We start from the raw sequence: 9,081 nt of genomic DNA, 5'->3' as shown, positions 1-9,081 counted from the left end.
AAGAGGAGTTCTGTGCACCTTGTTGGTTCCTGGAGCATAGGAAAGATACACTCAATGTGCGGATGTAGGAAGTATACCAGGGCAGACGTCCGTTCACATGCTTCTCCTCTAGGAACTATCCTGCCTGCCCAGAGAGCACTGTGCTCCAAAAGAGTGGCAGTGAAGGCCGTTCACACCACAGCAATGGCCTCTTTCCCCTCAGAGAACTTGGAAGCGTTTGCTACACTCCAGTAAAACTGGCTGCTCAGGCAGGACGTTCGGGCAGGCTGTGGATATTTTCCACTCAAGCTGAACAGGCCCTGAGAGGCAGGCGAGACTTGAAGACATTCCTTGCCTACCTCTCCTTGAAGGCAGCGGTTAGCACTGTGTTCCAGGGCCCAAAATCTGAGCTGGGGAGGCCTTCGGTCTCCACGAGGAGGCATGCTTTGGGTTCAGTATATCTACGAGTTTCTCAGGAGCAAGTTCTGCTTCCCTTATTTCGCCTCCTTTGGCTGTGTTTGTCAGCCCTTGGTATGCCCTAGGCCCTCGAAAGCAAGAGATTTTCACGGGGAGCCTTTGGAACGGGATATTGATCGAAGGACACTACGGCCACTGTTTGCTCCCATCCAGCCACAGCTCTTCTGTGTTTCATAGGGCGGTGAGGGATAACGAATGGGCACACAGGGTTTATGTTCTTGAAGAGATGTGTACGGCGTTGAGGGAAGGGGTCATTTCAACGCTATGCCAAACTCGGTGTTCTGAGACGGAATAGGAGTCCCAGCCTGGCAGTCTGCAAGAAAGGACGTCTTCACTGAGGAGAGTATGTGCTGTTCTTTCCCCACAAGATGCGGGTCGTTGGAGACTTTCTTGCCTTTCCCTGAATGCACTTTACAGACTGTAGCTGAACGGTGGGCTAAGCGCAGAGAGACCTGCACCAGTAACCTAAACTGTCATTGGGAATTGGCTGGGTCTTTGTGCTCCAAGGCTGAGTAGAAAAGCTAACCTCTTCCAAAACAGAGAGAGGCAGGTCTCCTTCTCGGCGGTCCTACATGATATGCTGTCTCACGAGCTCAAAGCAAAGAAATCCTGGGCAACTGTTGCTTCTGGACAAGCCCCTAACCTTGGGCAAAGGGGTATTCCTAGAAGGAGAAGGAGGCCTTTGTTTCCTCCCATCACGCTACAACTCCTTTGTGTTTCATGGGAGGTAAGATGTAATGAATGGGGGACCCATGGAGTATAGACTTTAAGAGATGTGTCCGGCCTTGAGGGAAGGGGTCATTTCAGGCTACGCCGAACTTGGCGTTCTGAAAAGGAATAGGAGCTCGGGCCAGGCAGGCTGCAAGAAAAGATTTCTCTATGGAGAGGAAATGTGCCGTTCCTAAACAACATGGTGCGGGAGGCTGCAGAGTGTATGCTAATTCACTGAATGCACCTAGGAGACGGGAGCTGAGCAGGGGGCTGATGGCAGAGAGACCTTCAATACTACAGTTCCAAAGTATCATTGGGAGAGGACTGGATCTCTGTGTTCAAAGGCTCAAAGGCAGAAAAGCGAACCTCTGAAAACACGAAGAAAGGCTGGTCTCCTTCTCTGCGGTTCTGCATGATATTTTGTCTCACGAGCTCCTGGGAGAGAACTCCTTTGCAACTGACGCTTCTGGGCAAGGACATCCAGCTAAGCGGCTGAGCACGCTTGTGCAGAAAGTCCCCGAAATGTAACACTAGGTTTCCATTAGGAAACATGCTGCGTCACTCTCCAGAAGTGCCCCACTGACCCCTGAAGGGTCTAGAAGCTTTTCCAAATCGCGTACAGCTCAGAGTCTCCCAGCGTCCCCAGGTTTCCATTCATGTATCCTAGCACACAGCAGAAACGTTCCTCGGGACCTGAAGCTGTGCTGGCTACGGGAAAGTTATTTTTCGGAGGGGGAAAGAGGCAATTCAATCTAACCCTGTCAAGGCAGCATCTGCGTTTTCTTCTCTCATGGCACACTGCACGGGGTTCCATGAACCTGAAATGCTCTCAACGTGTCGCTGACATACGGGGCAATCCACCTCAGTGGTTTCAGCGGCATTCGAGGGTCCAACTCCTCAAGAGGCCTCGTCCCTCACGAGCCCCCTAGAAGAAATGTTGCGTCTTGTGTCTCGCCATCAAGAAGAGTTCTGTGCACCGTGTTGGTGCCTGGAGCATAGGAAAGATACACTCGATGTGCGGATGTAGTAAGTATACCAGGGCAGACGTCTGTTCGAATGCTTCTCCTCTAGGAACTATCCTGCCTGCCCAGAGAGCACTGTGCTCCAAAAGAGTGGCAGTGAAGGCCGTTCACACCACAGCAATGGCCTCTTTCCCCTCAGAGAACTTGGAAGCGTTTGCTACACTCCAGTAAAACTGGCTGCTCGGGCAGGACGTTCGGGCAGGCTGTGGATATTTTCCACTCAAGCTGAACAGGCCCTGAGAGGCAGGCGAGACTTGAAGACATTCCTTGCCTACCTCTCCTTGAAGGCAGCGGTTAGCACTGTGTTCCAGGGCCCAAAATGTGAGCTGGGGAGGCCTTCGGTCTCCACGAGGAAGCATGCTTTGGGTTCAGGATATCTACGAGTTTCTCAGGAGCAAGTTCTGCTTCCCTTATTTCGCCTCCTTTGGCTGTGTTTGGCAGCCCTTGGTATGCCCTAGGCCCTCGAAAGCAAGAGATTTTCACGGGGGGCCTTTGGAACGGGATATTGATCGAAGGACACTACGGCCACTGTTTGCTCCCATCCAGCCACAGCTCTTCTGTGTTTCATAGGGCGGGGAGGGATAACGAATGGGCACACAGGGTTTATGTTCTTGAAGAGATGTGTACGGCGTTGAGGGAAGGGGTCATTTCAAGGCTATGCCAAACTCGGTGTTCTGAGACGGAATAGGAGTCCCAGCCTGGCAGTCTGCAAGAAAGGACGTCTTCACTGAGGAGAGAATGTGCTGTTCTTTCCCCACAAGATGCGGGGCGTTGGAGACTTTCTTGCTCTTCCCTGAATGCACTTTACAGACTGTAGCTGAACGGTGGGCTAAGCGCAGAGAGACCTGCACCAGTAACCTTCTAAACTGTCATTGGGAATTGGCTGGGTCTTTGTGCTCCAAGGCTGAGTAGAACAGCTAACCTCTTCCAAACCAGAGAGAGGCAGGTCTCCTTCTCGGCGGTCCTACATGATATGCTGTCTCACGAGCTCAAAGCAAAGAAATCCTGGGCAACTGTTGCTTCTGGACAAGTCCCGTAACCTTGGGCAACGGGGTATTCCTAGAAGGAGAAGGAGGCCGTTGTTTCCTCCCATCACGCTGCAACTCCTTTGTGTTTCATGGGAGGTAAGATGTAATGAAAGGGGACCCATGGAGTATAGTCTTTAAGAGATGTGTCCGGCCTTGAGGGAAGGGGTCATTTCAGGGCTATGCCGAACTCGGCGTTCTGAAAAGGAATAGGAGCTCGGGCCAGGCAGGCTGCAAGAAAAGATTTCTTTACGAAGAGGAAATGTGCCGTTCCTAAACAACATGGTGCGGGAGGCTGCAGCGTCTATGCTACTTCACTGAATGCACCTAGGAGACAGGAGCAGAGCAGGGGGCTGACGGCAGAGAGACCTTCAATACTACAGTTCTAAAGTATCATTGGGAGCTGACTGGACCTCTGTGTTCAAAGGCTCACAGGCAGAAAAACGAACCTCTGAAAACCCGCAGAAAGGCTGGTCTCCTTCTCTGCGGTTCTGCATGATATGCTGTCTCCCGAGCTCAAAGCAAAGAAACCCTTGGCAACTGTTGCTTCTGGACAAGGCTCGTAACCTTGGGCAATGGGGTATTCCTAGAAGGAGAAGGAGGCCGTGTTTCCTCCCATCACGCTACAACTCCTTTGTGTTTCATGGGAAGTAAGATGTAATGAATGGGAACCCATGGAGTATAGTCTTTAAGAGATGTGTCCGGCCTTGAGGGAAGGGGTTATTTCAGGCTATGCCGAACTTGAGGTTCTGAAAAGGAATAGGAGCTCGGGCCAGGCAGGCTGCAAGAAAAGATTTCTCTACGGAGAGGAAATGTGCCGTTCCTAAACAACATGGTGCGGGAGGCTGCAGAGTGTATGCTAATTCACTGAATGCACCTAGGAGACGGGAGCTGAGCAGGGGGCTGATGGCAGAGAGACCTTCAATACTACAGTTCCAAAGTATCATTGGGAGCTGACTGGATCTCTGTGTTCAAAGGCTCGAAGGCAGAAAAGCGAACCTTTGAAAACACGCAGAAAGGCTGGTCTCCTTCTCTGCGATTCTGCATGATATGCTGTCTCACGAGCTCCTGGGAAAGAACTCCTTGGCTACTGCCGCTTCTGGGCAAGGACATCCAGCTAAGCGGCTGAGCAAGGTTGTGAAGAAAGTCCCCGAAATGTAACACTAGGTTTCTATTAGGAAACATGCTGTGTCACTCTCCAGAAGTGCCCCACTGACCCCTGAAGGGTCTAGAAGCTTTTTCAAGCCACGTACAGCTCAGAGTCTCCCAGCGTCCCCAGGTTTCCTTTCATGTATCCTAGCACACAGCAGAAAGGTTCCTCGGGACGTGAAGCTGTGCTGGCTTCGGGAAAGTTATTTTTCGCAGGGGGGACAGAGGCAATTCAATCTAACCCTGTCAAGGCAGCATCTGCATTTTCTTCTCTCATGGCGCACTGCACGGGGTTCCATGAACCTGAAATGCTCTCAACGTGTCGCTGACATAACGGGGCAATCAACCTCACTGGTTTCAGCGGAATTCGAGGGTCCAACTCCTCAAGAGGCCTCATCCCTCACGAGCCCCCTAGAAGAAATGTTGCGTCTTGTGTCTCACCATCAAGAGGAGTTCTGTGCACCTTGTTGGTTCCTGGAGCATAGGAAAGATACACTCAATGTGCGGATGTAGGAAGTATACCAGGGCAGACGTCCGTTCACATGCTTCTCCTCTAGGAACTATCCTGCCTGCCCAGAGAGCACTGTGCTCCAAAAGAGTGGCAGTGAAGGCCGTTCACACCACAGCAATGGCCTCTTTCCCCTCAGAGAACTTGGAAGCGTTTGCTACACTCCAGTAAAACTGGCTGCTCAGGCAGGACGTTCGGGCAGGCTGTGGATATTTTCCACTCAAGCTGAACAGGCCCTGAGAGGCAGGCGAGACTTGAAGACATTCCTTGCCTACCTCTCCTTGAAGGCAGCGGTTAGCACTGTGTTCCAGGGCCCAAAATCTGACCTGGGGAGGCCTTCGGTCTCCACGAGGAGGCAGGCTTTGGGTTCAGTATATGTACGAGTTTCTCAGGAGCAAGTTCTGCTTCCCTTATTTCGCCTCCTTTGGCTGTGTTTGGCAGCCCTTGGTATGCCCTAGGCCCTCGAAAGCAAGAGATTTTCACGGGGGGCCTTTGGAACGGGATATTGATCGAAGGACACTACGGCCACTGTTTGCTCCCATCCAGCCACAGCTCTTCTGTGTTTCATAGGGCGGGGAGGGATAACGAATGGGCACACAGGGTTTATGTTCTTGAAGAGATGTGTACGGCGTTGAGGGAAGGGGTCATTTCAAGGCTATGCCAAACTCGGTGTTCTGAGACGGAATAGGAGTCCCAGCCTGGCAGTCTGCAAGAAAGGACGTCTTCACTGAGGAGAGAATGTGCTGTTCTTTCCCCACAAGATGCGGGGCGTTGGAGACTTTCTTGCTCTTCCCTGAATGCACTTTACAGACTGTAGCTGAACGGTGGGCTAAGCGCAGAGAGACCTGCACCAGTAACCTTCTAAACTGTAATTGGGAATTGGCTGGGTCTTTGTGCTCCAAGGCTGAGTAGAACAGCTAACCTCTTCCAAACCAGAGAGAGTCAGGTCTCCTTCTCGGCGGTCCTACATGATATGCTCTCTCACGAGCTCAGAACCAAGAAATCCTGGGCAACTGTTGCTTCTGGACAAGGCCCGTAAGCATGGGCAACGGGCTTTCAGGGATGGAGAAGGAGGCCGTTGTTTCCTCCCATCACGCTACCAACTCCTTCGTGTTTCAAGGGAGGTAAGATGTAATGAATGGGGACCCATGGAGTATAGTCTTTAAGAGATGTGTCCGGCCTTGAGGGAAGGGGTCATTTCAGGGCTATGCCGAACTCGGGGTTCGGAAAAGGAATAGGAACTCGGACCAGGCAGGCTGCAAGAAAAGATTTCTTTACGAAGAGGAAATGTGCCGTTCCTAAACAACATGGTGCGGGAGGCTGCAGCATCTATGCTACTTCACTGAATGCACCTAGGAGACAGGAGCAGAGCAGGGGGCTGACGGCAGAGAGACCTTCAATACTACAGTTCTAAAGTATCATTGGGAGCTGACTGGACCTCTGTGTTCAAAGGCTCACAGGCAGAAAAACGAACCTCTGAAAACCCGCAGAAAGGCTGGTCTCCTTCTCTGCGGTTCTGCATGATATGCTGTCTCCCGAGCTCAAAGCAAAGAAACCCTGGGCAACTGTTGCTTCTGGACAAGGCTCGTAACCTTGGGCAATGGGGTATTCCTAGAAGGAGAAGGAGGCCGTGTTTCCTCCCATCACGCTACAACTCCTTTGTGTTTCATGGGAAGTAAGATGTAATGAATGGGAACCCATGGAGTATAGTCTTTAAGAGATGTGTCCGGCCTTGAGGGAAGGTGTCCTTTCAGGCTATGCCGAACTTGAGGTTCTGAAAAGGAATAGGAGCTCGCGCCAGGCAGGCTGCAAGAAAAGATTTCTCTACGGAGAGGAAATGTGCCGTTCCTAAACAACATGGTGCGGGAGGCTGCAGAGTGTATGCTAATTCACTGAATGCACCTAGGAGACGGGAGCTGAGCAGGGGGCTGATGGCAGAGAGACCTTCAATACTACAGTTCCAAAGTATCATTGGGAGCTGACTGGATCTCTGTGTTCAAAGGCTCGAAGGCAGAAAAGCGAACCTTTGAAAACACGCAGAAAGGCTGGTCTCCTTCTCTGCGATTCTGCATGATATGCTGTCTCACGAGCTCCTGGGAAAGAACTCCTTGGCTAGTGCCGCTTCTGGGCAAGGACATCCAGCTAAGCGGCTGAGCAAGGTTGTGCAGAAAGTCCCCGAAATGTAACACTAAGTTTCTTTTTGGAAACATGCTGTGTCACTCTCCAGAAGTGCCCCACTGACCCCTGAAGGGTCTAGAAGCTTTTTCAAGCCACGTACAGCTCAGAGTCTCCCAGCGTCCCCAGGTTTCCTTTCATGTATCCTAGCACACAGCAGAAAGGTTCCTCGGGACGTGAAGCTGTGCTGGCTTCGGGAAAGTTATTTTTCGCAGGGGGGACAGAGGCAATTCAATCTAACCCTGTCAAGGCAGCATCTGCGTTTTCTTCTCTCATGGCGCACTGCACGGGGTTCCATGAACCTGAAATGCTCTCAACGTGTCGCTGACATAACGGGGCAATCAACCTCACTGGTTTCAGCGGAATTCGAGGGTCCAACTCCTCAAGAGGCCTCATCCCTCACGAGCCCCCTAGAAGAAATGTTGCGTCTTGTGTCTCACCATCAAGAGGAGTTCTGTGCACCTTGTTGGTTCCTGGAGCATAGGAAAGATACACTCAATGTGCGGATGTAGGAAGTATACCAGGGCAGACGTCCGTTCACATGCTTCTCCTCTAGGAACTATCCTGCCTGCCCAGAGAGCACTGTGCTCCAAAAGAGTGGCAGTGAAGGCCGTTCACACCACAGCAATGGCCTCTTTCCCCTCAGAGAACTTGGAAGCGTTTGCTACACTCCAGTAAAACTGGCTGCTCAGGCAGGACGTTCGGGCAGGCTGTGGATATTTTCCACTCAAGCTGAACAGGCCCTGAGAGGCAGGCGAGACTTGAAGACATTCCTTGCCTACCTCTCCTTGAAGGCAGCGGTTAGCACTGTGTTCCAGGGCCCAAAATCTGAGCTGGGGAGGCCTTCGGTCTCCACGAGGAGGCATGCTTTGGGTTCAGTATATCTACGAGTTTCTCAGGAGCAAGTTCTGCTTCCCTTATTTCGCCTCCTTTGGCTGTGTTTGTCAGCCCTTGGTATGCCCTAGGCCCTCGAAAGCAAGAGATTTTCACGGGGAGCCTTTGGAACGGGATATTGATCGAAGGACACTACGGCCACTGTTTGCTCCCATCCAGCCACAGCTCTTCTGTGTTTCATAGGGCGGTGAGGGATAACGAATGGGCACACAGGGTTTATGTTCTTGAAGAGATGTGTACGGCGTTGAGGGAAGGGGTCATTTCAACGCTATGCCAAACTCGGTGTTCTGAGACGGAATAGGAGTCCCAGCCTGGCAGTCTGCAAGAAAGGACGTCTTCACTGAGGAGAGTATGTGCTGTTCTTTCCCCACAAGATGCGGGTCGTTGGAGACTTTCTTGCCTTTCCCTGAATGCACTTTACAGACTGTAGCTGAACGGTGGGCTAAGCGCAGAGAGACCTGCACCAGTAACCTAAACTGTCATTGGGAATTGGCTGGGTCTTTGTGCTCCAAGGCTGAGTAGAAAAGCTAACCTCTTCCAAAACAGAGAGAGGCAGGTCTCCTTCTCGGCGGTCCTACATGATATGCTGTCTCACGAGCTCAAAGCAAAGAAATCCTGGGCAACTGTTGCTTCTGGACAAGCCCCTAACCTTGGGCAAAGGGGTATTCCTAGAAGGAGAAGGAGGCCTTTGTTTCCTCCCATCACGCTACAACTCCTTTGTGTTTCATGGGAGGTAAGATGTAATGAATGGGGGACCCATGGAGTATAGACTTTAAGAGATGTGTCCGGCCTTGAGGGAAGGGGTCATTTCAGGCTACGCCGAACTTGGCGTTCTGAAAAGGAATAGGAGCTCGGGCCAGGCAGGCTGCAAGAAAAGATTTCTCTATGGAGAGGAAATGTGCCGTTCCTAAACAACATGGTGCGGGAGGCTGCAGAGTGTATGCTAATTCACTGAATGCACCTAGGAGACGGGAGCTGAGCAGGGGGCTGATGGCAGAGAGACCTTCAATACTACAGTTCCAAAGTATCATTGGGAGAGGACTGGATCTCTGTGTTCAAAGGCTCAAAGGCAGAAAAGCGAACCTCTGAAAACACGAAGAAAGGCTGGTCTCCTTCTCTGCGGTTCTGCATGATATTTTGT

The sequence above is a fragment of the Balaenoptera physalus genome, assembly GCF_965194825.1.
Source record: "Balaenoptera physalus genome assembly, contig: HAP1_SCAFFOLD_2513, whole genome shotgun sequence".
Lineage (NCBI taxonomy): Eukaryota > Metazoa > Chordata > Mammalia > Artiodactyla > Balaenopteridae > Balaenoptera > Balaenoptera physalus.
The sequence above is the reverse complement of the archived record's forward strand: the minus strand, read 5'-3'. Positions refer to the sequence as shown.